At 34.8% G+C, this 15868-nt stretch overlaps 1 protein-coding gene across 1 annotated transcript in view; it reads right to left on the bottom strand.

The window, feature by feature from the left end:
• The window catches only part of LOC125056663 (ras association domain-containing protein 10), a 103377-nt gene that overhangs the window by 63916 nt on the left and 23593 nt on the right, over positions 1-15868 (bottom strand). Inside the window, exon 2 of the mRNA XM_047659908.1 lies at positions 15325-15351. The gene's annotated coding sequence lies outside the window, so the exon portion shown is untranslated. The remainder of the gene's footprint in view (positions 1-15324; positions 15352-15868) is intronic.

Raw genomic sequence — 15868 nt, 5'->3', positions numbered from 1 at the left:
TTTTCGTAGCGCATGCGATGAAAGCTATTTTATAGGATTTTTTTACACCTTGGATAACATTATTGTAGTTTTAATAGGGATCCTTATTTTTCCTTGCAATAATGTAGTATTCAAATGGTTAAGTAATTTTTAAAATCGGTCCAGTACTTTTTGAGCCAAGAAGTTACAAACATACTTAGATACAACATCTTTCCTTTTTATAATATAAGTATAGATATATGAATAGAAATAAATAGAGCTATTCTTTTGTTTTTAGTATTCTTTTAGCATTATTTGGTTATTTCTAAATTTTCTCCCTCCCTAAATTAGTATGGCGAGGGGGCCGATGGCTGACCATGTGTCATACTCGTGAACGGGTGCTACTTGTGGTGACTGGTCGGACTTGAATTCATGTATGCGGTGATGTTAGTTATATCGACTATGTATTTGCGTGTTGTTCCCACGAGAATGTAAGTGCGTGCTCCTATTTCACCATGCCTCCTGCTGGTAGAGGACAAATCTTTGTTTTTAATTTGTTTTATTATTATTTATTACTTAAGAAGTCATGTGAAACATGGTGTAATGGTTGCAGCTCCTTACAAACATTTTGTAAATCAAAAAACTTGGCGATTAAAAAGAGTGGCGGAGAGTTTATTGCCAGTTCTTCTCTTTCGTTCTACGCCCTTGATTTGGAAACTGGCAGTAAATGTAAAATTAGAAGCATTTAATATGTATTTATTTTTGAAGGTCATAAGTGTACATTGTGTTACCTAAATGAATTGGATTTGATGTCCTGTGCTGTTCCATTTCCCGCCAATTACTGGCTTTCAGCTGCATCATGGTTGACACCTTGAACGCATAGGGCAAGATCGGGCGATGAAGGAGAATCCTTAATTATTATAATATATACGAGTACATATGCCTTTAGCAACAGGTAAACTCAAATCGATAGGTCACGCCGTTGTAATTACAAACGTTTAACGATTCGTTACGACTAACATCGCTTTGTAAGGTTCAACGGAACGTAACGTTCGTTATAGAACTATAAATTATTATGGTAAGTGTTTATGGGACACGCATTGCGTTTTGCTTTATAAATGGATTACTGAGCCTGACTACGTAAAAGCTGCTATATTTATATTCAAGTAAAAGATTATCCTTATATGCTAAAGGGTTTTGCAATCTATCCCCTCCTCCTTCGTCTTGTCACCAGAAGTAAGCAAAGCTCTCAAAAATAATAGTACATAAACGTATTAATGTTCTGTAGGAATCCTTGAAAATGCATTTCGTTTTCAAACATAGACAATGTGTGGGTAGTATAAAAAAGTAAATAATTAATGTAATCACCAAATAAGAAAAGCAAAGCCCCCCCCCCCCCACTGAAGTGCTTACGTAATACTATAGCATAGGGGATCCTACGGGACGCCTAAAAAGGGCGTAGTCAGTAAGTAGTCATGCTAAGGACACCGATTTTAGTCGGTGCGTTAGGCCTAGGGAGGAGTGTGCTCTTCTTTTAAACAGTTGGAGCTCGTATCTCCCAAGGAAGAGCCCCACCGGGAGTCGATTCCATAAATTTGCAAATGAAAATGTCTTGCGAAGCGGACCGTGGAAGACTTCCAGCCATCAAGTTGATGCAGAAGAAATTTTGAGTTAATACGGCTCGTTTGATGTTCAGTTCAGCCCATTTCTATTTAGTTGATTGTCTTTCAGTCAGAAGACTATAGATTGCAGTCCAGAGAATGCTCCATGGAACTAGACAACCTCATTGAACATCCTCTTTCAATCAACGCTTATCTAGAAGCATATTGGAATTTCACCCCTTTGTTCTTGACATACCCCGGTGCACGCACTATTTGGATTGTGGTTTCTTGTTAAAAAAGCAAAGGAGTGGAGCATCCAACTTCGTTCATTTAAGGGACGGTTAAATGTGCTTCTCCTGGACAGGCGTGCTTCATCATCATAGGCCGCATATCACCTAACAGCAGGTGTTAATTGTCTCAACCAAACAATCCAGTTCTGTATAAAAAATTTGGATCGCTCGTTTCTGACAGGCCCCTTAGTTTTATTACTCCGGTATCTGTCAGTACAAAGAAAAGATGTGCCGCTAAATCTGCCTTAAAAACTGGGTAACAATAATTAAAAATTGATAATAATAGCAATGTGTATTGTACGAGCAGTTTTGGGCTAGTGGCTTCAGCGAGCGACTCTCATCCCTGTGGTCGTAGGTTCGATCCCCGGCTGTGCACCAATGGATTCTCTATCTACGTGCACATTAACATTAGCTCGAACGGTGAAGGAAAACATCGTGAGGAAACCGACATGTTTTATACCCAAAAAGTCGACGGCGTGTGTCAGGCACTGGAGGCTGATCCCTGCTTGCCTATTAGATTGAAAAATGATCATGAAACACATTCAGAAATCTGAGGCCCAGACCTAAAGACGTTGTAGCGCCACTGATTTTATTTTTTTAATACCAAGGTATCAAGTTTATGCTAAGCATTACGTATTGTGCCTTTTCTAAAATAAGGCAGTATTTTGGATAAAAAATCACCGTTATTTTACCTGCTAGTTCATTACAATATATCCCTTAGCAAATTGCAGACCACACATTCGCTATTTATTATACAACTTATTGCAATGACTTCTTGAATAAATTATATAAAATTACATGTAAAGACGTACGTTTGCGTGTTTACGAGTTGGTTGTTTTGAAATACTCGAAAGAGTTGCGATAAATAAATTGAAAATTGAGTGTCTTCTTGTATAAGGCAGAAAAGTTCGTACACAGACACACAGATGGCGCTACAGTATTAAATTAATTTGATTTTAAGTTCCAAAGACACGTGTAAATTTGACAACTGTTGTACTTTTAGTTTGTTAAAAAAAAGGATTTAAAAAATGCAGGAATTGATAAAAGGAATTTCGTGTGTAAGCATATAGTATTTTATATACACACAGCCACTCAAGTTCTTATGACTGAAATTAGCATTAATTATATAATAAAAATACTGGAGCAGTGTTGGCCTAGTGGCTTCAGTGTGGGACTCTCATCCCTGAAGTCGTAGGTTCGCTGTTGTATCGCCAGCCAAGCTTATTTTTTATAATAAACATGTAATTTTCTCCTGATTAAATATGTAGACCATTTGGATCATAAAATTGGCATAGTGCGATATGCTGCAAATAAAATAAAATAGTTTTACCTAGAAAACTGAACCTCGCGTCCTTAGACAAATTAAGTTGAGACTATCTAGTATCTTATATATATATATTGATTGTTGTTAAAAGCTATAATACTACTAAGTATATAAGTCTTATATTATTCAAGGATTGTCTCCCGTATATACAATTTTTGTCAACACAAAACTATTCCACATATCTGCCATATTAAAAGCGTGTATATATTACCGTATCACTATTTACATAATTAAAATGATAATTTAAATTATTTTAGCGCTTTGGTCGTTCGGCGGTTTTGATCAGCGAATTAGCATAATTATTCAAAAGTAGCACGCGTTAGTGCACTCTGTATAATTTTTTAAACATAGGAATATTTTTAACCGAATATTAAGAAAAAGAAGGTTTTCAATTCGGGTGTAATATGTCCATGTTCTTCCAAAGCTCGGCACACTGATACATAGGTACAAGAAAAAAAAATACAATATTTTATGTAACATGCATTTATAGGCAAACATAATATACACGAAGAGATAAAAAATTATAAAAACTAAAGGAAAATCGATTTCAAAGTGTGGGAGTAACTACGGATATCCAGACCTAACCTTTTATGAACTTTACCCTGTCTATAAATTAATTATCGTTTAGTTCATTTAATTCTCTTGTTAATACAAAAAATATTGTAATTTTTAGTACATTTAGAAGTGGGTTCTTTTTTTAAGGAACTGTAAGGAAATCAATGAGATGTACGAATGTAAAACAAAACGATGGCGCGTTTCGTTTGTTTGTGATTGGTCAAACGGAATGAAGGATTGCATGTAGAGTTTAAAAACACGAAATAGGTTTTGTCAGTTATTGAGACATAATTAACCATCATAGCAAGACTGATGCTATATTATATATACATTACTATACTTATTTTTTGTGCACTGTAACTGCCGAATTATTATGAATATTATTAATATTTAAAAACACTCCCTTGTTATTTCAGTTGTATCACGCTACTTTACCTGAGCTTAGTTCTAAAAAAATCTTCCCGGGTTCTGTTCCTAGACAAACAATACCACCTCATTCGTTCGTTATGTGGAACCAGCTTTTCACAGTATTTCCAATTACGGTCTTTTAAAAGACGGCAACGCATTTGCAATCCCGGCAATGTGATTTTACATCGGCGGTGATATATATCACATCAATACCCGCCTGTTTTTTATATATAAAAAAATCGGGTTTCATTTTAAGTAAATTTATAAACCCGCGCACACTATGACATACTCTATCCCATTAGATACACACATACACAGACACGAGCTATTTTATATTTCACAAATAACACAGTTGCAGTCACCGTTATGTGTGGAATATTGTAAATTTTATACTATATTAGTTGTTCGAGCCGTTGCTTATAGAGTGTATATTAAAATTTCATACTGTTTGCATATCCACGACGTTTACTATGTTTATACGTAAATAAGAACCGCATTTCCCTAATCAGGATAAATTAATCTGTTTCTTGCTAGTTGATTACTTAGATAATTATTTAAATAGAAAATTAAGAAAACATGAAAAAATACAAAATTTGAAGGGAAACTTTCTACCATTACTCTCTACTAATACGCTACGCTACGACAGAATTAAGTATAATATAATATAAGTATTTGACAGTAGTACAGTCATTTATTAAGTCATTTATAAGTATTAGCTGACTCGGCAAGCGTTGTTTTGCCTTGTATATTATTTCTAGGAATTATTTTTAGTTCAATAAAATAACTATCTACTATAATAAAAAATAGGCTTTGATTGTAAAGGGGTGAAAATTAAGGGTTGTATGTATTTTTATATGCTGTATCATAAAAAAATATATTTGGGGTGAACACCCCTTATCGCTTAGGGGTTTGAAAGAGATAGTAGCTGATTCTCCGACTTATTGTATATACATAAAAAATTCATAAGAATCGGTCCAGCCGTTTCGGAGGAGTATGGGAACAAACATTATGACTCGAGAATTTTATACATAGAGATATAGTTGAAGGTTATTTTGTAAAGATTTTAATATTCCGGGATTCAAAAGCACGACCTCAGAGACGAGTTTTGTGTATTACTTTGTACCCAAAATAAGGATAAGCTTTTTTATGTCACGGTTACTTATAAATAAATGATTAACCGTTGATTGCGTGATCCACGCCTGTATTTCATGCTTCATAGAAATCGGTTTACCAATTTTCTACAAATACCATGACGTCAAATTTTAAGGTATAATTTTTGAATATAGAATAAATTCCATCCGAAAAATAATACTTAAAAGAACCGAAAGATTTAATTAGGGACCTTCCTCGGACAAGTAAAAAATCTGGGGCGGCCGCAGAGCAGGCGGAAAATAATAGAATCTCTTAATATAAGAGTCTTTCATCTAAGAGTTTTTGTTCCCTTTGGAGTAGAGACTTGGGCCATGGGGTTCAAGTGCACAGGCGCTAACTAAAGGTTAAGTTGGCGCCTGGTAGATAGTACTGGTGACCCCAGAGCTGGTGCTGTCCTCGCTCAACGAATAAGTATCGCAATACAGCGAGGAAATGCTGCCAGCGTTAAAGGTACACTGCCACAGGGATCAAACTTTTTAAATTTTTTTAAATTTTTTTTTTATTAATACTATTTAGGTTTATTAGTAATAACAAGTGAAATTATATTATTAAATGACGTCACACCACGCTATCGCTACGGTTGACCAATTGATAGTGTTATTCGTGAGGAAAGTTTACTTGTTAATTATAGTTATATGTAAATTGACAGGAATATGATTATTGTAAGAGAGGTCGCAAAAAAGCTCTAGGGTGAGCTGCAGCCGGAAGCTTTACGAGCTTTAATATTAAACAAAAAGCAATATATGGAAGCTCCATAGAATTGTTTCTCACATTTGTTTCACTCTTGATAAGTGTAAAGTGTCTTGTCACATTATTAGTTTCACAGTTATGTCGACATGAAAATAGCGTAAAAAATTTAACACCTCTTTTCAACTGGTTTACATAAAACATTACGCTGATGTTTTACTACTTTTTGTTTTACAGCTTTAAGTTTCACACTTTTACTTAGTTTATAGTATATACCTACCCCTAATGCAGGCTGCATTTAAAATCCACGCCTACAAATCTATACAAAGATGACATACCCTGAACCGCGCCAACGCAGTATTTCTCGCTAAGTACATATATATACAATTCGTCTTTATCCTCTGGCTAGTCTAGGATAAAAACCACCTTCACCGGGAGAGACCTGGACTTTTAATTCGTATTTCGCTCACTCCAGTGAGCAGTTCGCTTCTGTCATGCCCTTCAGGTGACAGTCCACCACAAGACGGCCCAAGCCCAGCTCCAAATCTCGTAGGAAACGCCCTCGCGCTAGTCCCTACAATATCGATATTGTATTTAAAAAAATAGCACTTGAGCCCGGAGGCTAGTCAAGGGTCCTACTAGTTGAGGATCCTTGGAGGAAGAGCAGCCTCTACAACTCTTTCTAAAAACCTCCAGTTCTTTAAACAAAAATCTAAAGACGAAACCGTGCGTTTTCTTGTGCTTAGCAATCGTGCTTTTCGTATCAAGTGCAAGGCCTACGCGATTGAAAGATTCTGTTAACCATTAAAGGGAACGCACCCCCAGAAATATAGCCGTAATCATTAACATAGATTTCCTGTAACGACGCCTTATTCGTCTCCGTCATGCGTCTTTGACCTCAGTGCGAAGTTCCTCTACCTACCATGTGAGATGATTGACTACTCACACAATTGACTTGACACAATTTACCAATTTTATTTAATTTTGCGTTTTGTCTGGGAATCGAACCCGACGATCTGGTCACTTGACGTCTATATCCTTTTTTTGATGATGGTTTATCCTCTCTTACTTAGAGTCGTTCATTGTTCATCATCAAAAATTAATGTTTTCTTAAATCCATTTGAGATTTACTTTGATAGTTAAGTTTCAGTATTCTTTTCAAATTATTTAATTAAAAGTATGTATTAGAGTACTTGACCTGGCAACTTTAATTGACGTCTCTGAGTGCGTAACTAACAATTGCTTCACGGGGCCTTTCTTCATTAGTTACAAAGTAAGACACTTGCAAGAAATAGTAAAATTTGAAAACTAGTTTATCGTTAAGCCTATTTTGTAACGGTGAGCTCTAAAGTGTGCCATACGAATTACCTTGAATTCTTGAAGTAGCAAAAACTTGTACATTATGTCCTGGAATTGCTTACAAAGTTTATATAATGCAAAAATGTATGCTTTACTATCATTTTGTTGGTTTAAGTTTAATAAAAGTTATATATAAGGTGTTCTATTAAACATATTACATTAGATTATCAATGTTCCTATTACATGGTGTTTTAAAGTATTTTAAGTATGGTGCATTTAATATCTTAATATATATAAATTACGCGTCACGTTGTTTGTCCGCTATGAACTCCTAAACTACTTAACCGATTTCAATCAAATTTGCACACCGTGTGCAGTTTGATCTAACTTAAAAGATAGGAAAGCTTACATATATATAATTCTACTGTACGTGTGTATGTCACTGAATTCCTCTTGAACGGCTGGACCGATTTGAATGATTTTTTTTGTATGCGTTTGGGTGACGCCCTGGATGGATAGATGGTTTAGATTCACAAATCAGCCTACCAGGTGGCGCTGCAGTACTATCATACTTCGTTTAATATACTAATCGCTTGAAATATCATGCAGGACAACGTCTGTCGGGTCCGCTAGTCTATCTATATTTTTTTTAATTTAAAAAAAAATCTAACTTGAAAATTAGATGTCTGCCTTTTTGTTTTATTTTATTTTTACAAGGTTTCTAAACATCATCATTTTTACTTTTGCGTTCATTTTAATGCTGAACAATGCTGTTAAATAATAATAAGTAATAAAACCCTTTTATTTCAGATACTTTACATTTAAATACTTATATTTGTATAATACCATTTATTCCTACATAATATATGTGTGCCCTCTTTACGAAGGCCTCCTCCAAATTCCACCATTTCTGGAACTCTGTCTCTCTAATATGTACCACCTGCTTTTAAATACATATATGTTTAACAAAACACTAACAGTTTATCACAAACAAAATAAAATGTTTACAATCAAAAGACAAAAGACTCGAAAAAACGTACAATCGAAGAACCCATACTTAATAAAGCTTGTACATTAAGTTGTATCACAACACTTTTAATAATGAATTATTGATACGTTGACTTGTTTCCATAGTTATTAATTCTATAACACTTCATAAACTTTTGATACAATATTTTCTTGTTTTGCTTTTAAAAGAATGTTAATTTGTGAATCGATTTGTGGACAATAGACTATTATGTACCGTAGTGAATTCATACGTGAAACTCACGTTTAACAACGCATTTTGCACCTTATTCAATTAGTATTATTACCACCAATACCTTTACAGCTCCTTATGAGCCTCCAAGTATCCTTCGCGATTGCAATCTATCACATGCTTCTTACGTCTAATTTCGAACAACCACCACTACCACTTCTTGAAAGGCCGGCAACGCACTCGCGAGCCCTCTGGCATTGAGAGTGTCCGTGGGCGGCGGTATCACTTAACATCAGGTGAGCCTCCTGCCCGTTTGCCCCCTATTCTATAAAAAAAAAAAAAACTATTGTTTCGGAGTCCATGACCACTCCATGAAGCGGTCTGTTCGGGGTATTTGTTGTTTCTCCGAGGGAGTCGGTACGGAATAAGTTTAAGGAATTAAATATTATGACACTATCTGGTCAATATTCTTGAAGCCTTGTTGTATGTACAAAAAAATATAAACGATTTTAAAACAAATAATGACTTTCACCAGTATAATACGCGAAATAGAACTAATTTGAGTGTACGACCACTCCACCACCACTTTGAGTATGAGTAAGGAACCTGGGGTTCAGTCGTCTGCCTTTGGGTTCACATGTGCTCTGTATGAATTGGACGATGTTGGATGTTATATTTGTTTTCATTGAAGGGATAACGCCAAACACCGTAGTCGCAAGGGCCCAAAGTTCTTCGAATAATCTTCTATCTATTATCGGTAACCCTAGGCTAGGGTTGGCACTAGACCATACAGTGATGAGAACGGACCAACATACATTGGACATCGGAGAATAACGGAATAAGACTTAAAACTACTCAAAAAATTATCAGACACAGCTATTAGACCCAAGCCCACGGACACCACATAGTCATATATTAATATTCGATGACGTGTACCAATCTGATCATGAGGTGGTAAAATAGTAGCTCCATTAAATTCTAAGTATAGCATGACGTGTCCATTAGTTATGGTGTATAAATCTCAAATACTACTTGTGTACACTCAAAGCACTTCGTGTAATGTGATGTCGTCAGTTTTAAACTGTTGACTTGTAGTGACCATGGTTTTGGTATTTCATGGAATTTTCTAAATGGAAATACTAGACAGTTTTTGTGAATGACATGACCATATTGACTTTTTTTTTATAGAACGGGGGTCAAACGGGCAGGAGGCTCACCTGATGGTAAGTGATACCGCCGCCCATGGACACTCTCAATGCCAGAGGGCTCGCGAATGCGTTGCCGGCCTTTTGGAAATTGGGCGGCCTTTTAAGAATTGGACTAATTTCCTATAACTCCTAGATGGGGTACAGCGCGTCCACAGTGAGACTTCATCGCGTTCGGTCTTGGGCCTCGTATTTCACCTCACTCCAAGTCTTTTCGACTCTCTTTGCCTCATCTGCATCTGTACGACATTAGGTATACGTTGGACGCTTACGCTATTCTTGCGAATTCCAATAAAGCGGCTGCTTGGGAATATAATTGGATTCCATTACGACCACGCGACTGAGGCTAACTAATTCATGAGTGCTTGTCACAGTAGCAATATGGGCTAGGTAAAGACTTTTAAAATGTAAAAGTGCGTGCGTACAAAGTAAATTTTAATTTTAAAAATCTCTCTCAATCGGTCTCAATCACTCTCTCCCTTTTCTTCGACAACAACGTTGCACATCTTCGTGACGCTTATATTATTATTATTGCGTTTCATCCCTAAAAAATTTACCCTCATGCGCCTTAAGAAGTTTCACTTCAAAAACTACGGAAAAATATATTTGGAGTCGTTAAATTCGCAATTGTTTTTGAATATTTTTTAATCACTTGTTCATTAAATAAAACAATCAATCAAATTTGCTCCAAAACATATTTCTTAACATAACATTTAAAAATAATATAATCGAACACAAATGATATAATATAAAAAAAGTCTCGTGAAATCCAACGGAATGTACACCCTAACAGTAACAATGTTTCAAGTTGGTATTTTATGTTCATTGGATGTATTTTTAGTGACACTCTTTGTACTTAAACGTTTTTAAGCAAGTCATATACGGAATAAATTATCTACTAAGATAAAGATTATATATGTATGTTAAATGTCTCTAGAACCTACTTGATTTTAACACTTAACGTTTCTCATTGAATTTGTGGACATACGGCCAAAATTAATAATGTATCATCAATCTATGATTATAACCAATCTTGGACTGATTCATATCTAAAGACCGATCTCCAATCTGCATGCCAATAAACATTTCTGCTATCCGATTGTTTATTTGACAAAAGATTGACAGCAATCTTTTGCGTGATCCTTGCCTCTCGACCGCGTTTCGTTCAATGCAATATGTTGTGTTCAAGCATACCAAAAGTTCGCTGTTTTTGGAACGAAATAAAATAAGTAAGACTTAGGGTCTGTTTCACAATGTATGGATAAAGTAGCAAATAGCTATGCAACGTTTTGTTTGTTTTTTTGTTACGAACAAATAAAGTTACAAAATTCTATAGAAAAACATAGAACCTTAACCTTTTTGTTGGTCATTTAATATTACTTGTAATGAAACGGGCTGTCATTGTCATATGGTATTTTTGTTTGTTAGGTTATTGAGTATTTTAGTACATATTATTACAAATATAAATTTTCTCTGAGTAGTTTGTGTATGTTGTTTTTGTGATTCGAGGTTGGTTCTTTAACTTAAAAAAATGTCTACGCAAAAACGTGAAAGAAGCGTCAATTTCAGCCGGGAAGAAGTTGACCTTCTAACTTCGCTTGTTGCTGACCATAAAAATATATTAGAAAATAAAAAGAGTGACTCAGTCACCTGGCAGGAGAAAGAGCGGTGCTGGAAGACGCTGGAGGCGCTGTTTAATAGCACAAGTGGGGTAAACTTTCGCAGTGCTAAAGCTTAAAGAGGGCTACAAGAAAAAAGTCTGCCTTGATACATGCTGAAACATATCGTACAGGAGGTGGCCCTAGTGCTGCTACTCCTCTTACCTCCTATCGAGGAAAAAGTCAAAGACATGATATTGTTGTCTGTCGAAGGAAATGAAAGTCAATTGAAAGGAAGAGCTTCTAAATAAGAGAAAGCAATGGGCATTTGAAGAGGAAGAAAGAGAGCATAAAAGAGAATTATGGGCCATAGAAAAAAATATATTGTTAAATAAATTAGAAAAATTATAGATTTTGTGCCTGGAGCGAGGATGTATTGTATTAAAAATTTGTATTTTTATTTAAATAAAAGCATTGAATTTTTATTTAATTTATCTCAAAAATGTTGTAATCTATAAAATATTATAGTAATAAAGCAAAATAATCACTTGTAATATTACTTCGCACACTTGCATTTCCCACGTTGTCAATTGCGCTTTGATCAATATCATCAGCTTGTTCATCTACTTGTTGCAGTAGTTCAAAATGTTCATCTCGCATATCAATAGCAATATTGTGCAACACTGCACATGCCACTATCACGGCTTGTACACGAGATACTTGAAGCAAAACCTTTTTTGACAAACCGATTTTGGGGAACCGATTTTTTCCAAACACCATATTATGTCCTTTCCACCACATTTCTGCTTCGTATTTGAGATTCGTTATAAAGATGTTCTGCTGGAGTCTTGAGGTTTTGAAGTGGAGTTAGTAGGTAGTATCTATAGTAACAAATATTTTTAGTTGTAGCTAATATTTAATTTTTTTTTACAAAAGTTGATGAAAAGATGAAACCTGCAAGAAGTCATATATAGACATCACTTTGTGTAAAAGTGTCTCCAAAGCTTCTTTTGTTAACCTAAATCTAAATGTGAATTCGGCGTCATTCAGGCTCTGGATATAATAAATTCTTGTCTTCTTATGTCTTCTCACAGAAGTACGTTGTCTTCTTCCAGCTTCAGAATTACTATCCCAATCGGATAATTGCATTTAAACTTCCAAATCACTATCACTAGAACTGGAAGATGACGAAGAAGAATAAATTTTCCCAATGAATATTAAGTTAGGTCGCAATCCCAAACCCAAATCATACGAGTTTCACCGATAGCAATCCGAGATTGATTTGGCCAATAGAAGCAACTGTCAAAATGGACAGATAGGTTGTTGGCATGAGTAAACATTCATTTTCATACAGAGGGCAATCTTCAATCTCTTCTCCGCCCTCTGAACGATTGGTTGAATAATTAGATTGGTATCTCAGTCCATGTATTGAATATTGGCATGCTTTTCTTTAGAAATGGATTGAATTGTCAGTCTATGACAGCTAAAATTGGATTGATATTGCATATTGGTTTTGGCCGTTAACAAAGGCGAAAGAAAGAGATAGTAGCAACAGAGAGAGATAGAATGACCGAGAAAAGATTTATGAACTAAAAAATGTCTTTGCGTGTAATTTAATTATTTTTAACCAGTCACCAACAGAAAATAACTTACACCGGATTCTATATTTTTATTATATCTATCGTTACTAAACAGGTGTTATATGACTTAACCATATAGTCTGTGGATGTCATATGTCAAAGCGTATTGTATAAGGTATTATTATCTGTGAGTGATTGATTAAACCACCCCAAGTGTGATTATTTCGGTAGAAATATTTTTGTAATATTTCAATCATTTTAGTTTTATTAATGAATTAGTTTTTCATTATTCATAACAGTGAATGAATAAAATTTGTATTATTTTATATTTGCGCGTGAAATTTAAATATATTTATAGTTGATGTCGTAAAATCTCCATTAATCGCGCTATAAAATCGAAATTAATTATATTCATATCCAACTTGACATTAATGTTGCCACTCGCTGTTTTTAATTACCAACATAGTATTTTATATGATCAATGAAGTAAAGTGCCATTAAACCATACTGTGTGAAGTCTAGCAACGCCTAATAATTGTATAAAAAATATCAATGGCAAACAGGTGGCAATAGGTTTCGAAGCCTTTTTAACGCAAATTAGTTATTAATTTTGCAGACAAACGAGCCACAGGCAGCGTCATGATGTCTGACCTCGTTTTTTATTATTATTTATAAATAAGTTATTGTACAAAAAAATATAAATATTACGTAACTTGAGAGCAGAAGACCGGGGGTGTGGTTATAAGTAGGAGAAGAAACTTACGAAACCTTTGATGTGTGTCGAATAAAAATTAAAAACTTTATTCGTGACAGAAATACGGTTGTGACAAAATTCATCTATCCCCACAGTAGAGCCCTTATGTTGTTGGTAGATAACAATTGTTTCGTACATGGTGCATGTTTAAAACAAATTTTTAACAAAAAGTAGTTTCAGTGGTAGTAAATTAGTTGCAAACTAATCAGATGAATGTATGTACGTGAACGGGTGTGTGTGCGTGTGTACACACACCCGTATGTAACACACACAGAGAGAGTGTAGATGAGATATGTTATAACTGCGCGCTGTGTCTGTGTTAGAGGAACCTCACAGTCATTCCAAAATACGTAGTAAGAACTCTGTAGACTCGAAATCCAATCCGGCTAGTGTAATTTTTATGTGTTTTGTGAGTTTGTATCTAGATAATTTGACTATTTCAGAATAGACAGTCTAGTTAAAGAATTTTAGGTTATCTACTAGATTGTACTACACACTGTACTACTTTTAGTACAGTGTGGTGGTATTCGTCCTTAAAATTACAATGCTGTTGTCTACCCAAAAAGCCTCAACTGGTCCAGAAAAAAACTATCAACGACTCCATCTTACTAGTTAAGCCATAAAATTCATCAATCAATCAATGATATGTCAAATTGGAGTGGGTTTTGTTGTTTTTATCGTGTTTCTGAATGTTTATCGTAAATTTTTATGTTTATAAATATTTATAAGTTGAACTATCCGATTACGTAAATACAAGAATTCACTTTCGATTTTCTTTCTGTTCAAATTAAGAGTCTAATAATATCTTCAACAAACAAGTTTGTATGTAGAACAATTTAGAATGAATATACCAGATAAAAATAAATGTAAATTGTCAGGGGACTTGTCAAAATATTGTACACTCTCGTTAATTCGTTTATAGATATGTTAACTATTTATTTATCACTATCTATTTATTATATTACGTACAGTATTTAAAATTTTCTTAACCTAAAGTAATAATAAAAATAATTTTAAGAATATTTAATTTTATTTTTTTATGCAGTGTAACTTTAACGCTGGCAGCATGTTCTCGCTGTATTGCGATACTTATTGTTTGAGCGAGGAATGCCAGCTCTGGGGTCACCGGTACTATCTACCAGGCGCCAACTACAATCTTTAGCGCTTGTGCACTTGAACCCCACGGCCCAAAAGTCTACTTCAAAGGGAACAAAATCGAAGGAGTAAAGACTTATATTTGAGCTGTTTATTATTTTCCGCCTGCTCTGCTGCTAATCATGATAAAAATGATAAATAATATTTTCATTTCGAACCAAATCCTGGGAAAAACGTTTATGCTATTAAGTATACTCCTTCACAGTTGGTCCGCAGTTGGTGTCTCTTTATAATACATTTAAGAAGTTATAACGTATACTTTACGCATATTTTGTTAAATAATGTTTTTCCTGAATTCATCTCTGTTTGTTACACATTAAGCAAACCACTATTTTAAATTATAAAATTATTTTCTTGATGGAGAGCTAACCTAAGCTCATCCCTCTACCCAAAGGCTAAATTTGAGTGTACTTTTATTAATGTTTCCATATTTCTATCTCTGTGGAAAAAATATTTGTTTCGAGTGATTGAGTAGTAGAGAAGTTATTACCCTCACACTCTAAGTGTATTTAGTTAGAGTCTAACCGTTAGACCATAAGCAAGGGGTGTATTAAACTTACTTCGACAGCGTTCTAAATGTCTTGCGTCTGAAACAAAAGAAATTAGAAAATTAGTAATTGGATACATTGGGAGTCCACAGTCTTGAATTAAACGGCAAGTAAACGGCAGTATATAGAAAGCCATAGAGTTCTGTGGAAATTGTTAGAGAAGGCCTTGCCATTTATGCCCTATCAAGACAATGCCAGAAGATAACCCTTTAAGCCTGCTAATACAATAATTTAAAATTAAAAAAATAAATTGCTTCAACGTTTTTTGATCTAATTAAATTAATCTGGCACCATTTGAACTATTTATCTGTCTTTTTTCATCACAGCGTAATTTCTACTTGAAAGAACCCGACAAAAGAGTTCAAAGAGTGCAATTAGACTTGGCCTCAGATTTCTGTATCTGTTTCATGATCATTTGTCAATCTAATAGGCAAGTAAGTGATCAGCCTACTTTTGTACACCGTCGACTTTTTGGGTCTAAGGCAAGCCGGTTTCCTTACGATGTTTTTCCTTCACCGTTCGAGCGAATGTTAAATGCGCACATCCATCCATGCAG

Source organism: Pieris napi, chromosome 15, assembly GCF_905475465.1.
Source record: "Pieris napi chromosome 15, ilPieNapi1.2, whole genome shotgun sequence".
NCBI classification, from domain to species: Eukaryota; Metazoa; Arthropoda; class Insecta; order Lepidoptera; family Pieridae; genus Pieris; species Pieris napi.
This window is presented reverse-complemented; position numbering and strand designations above follow the sequence as displayed.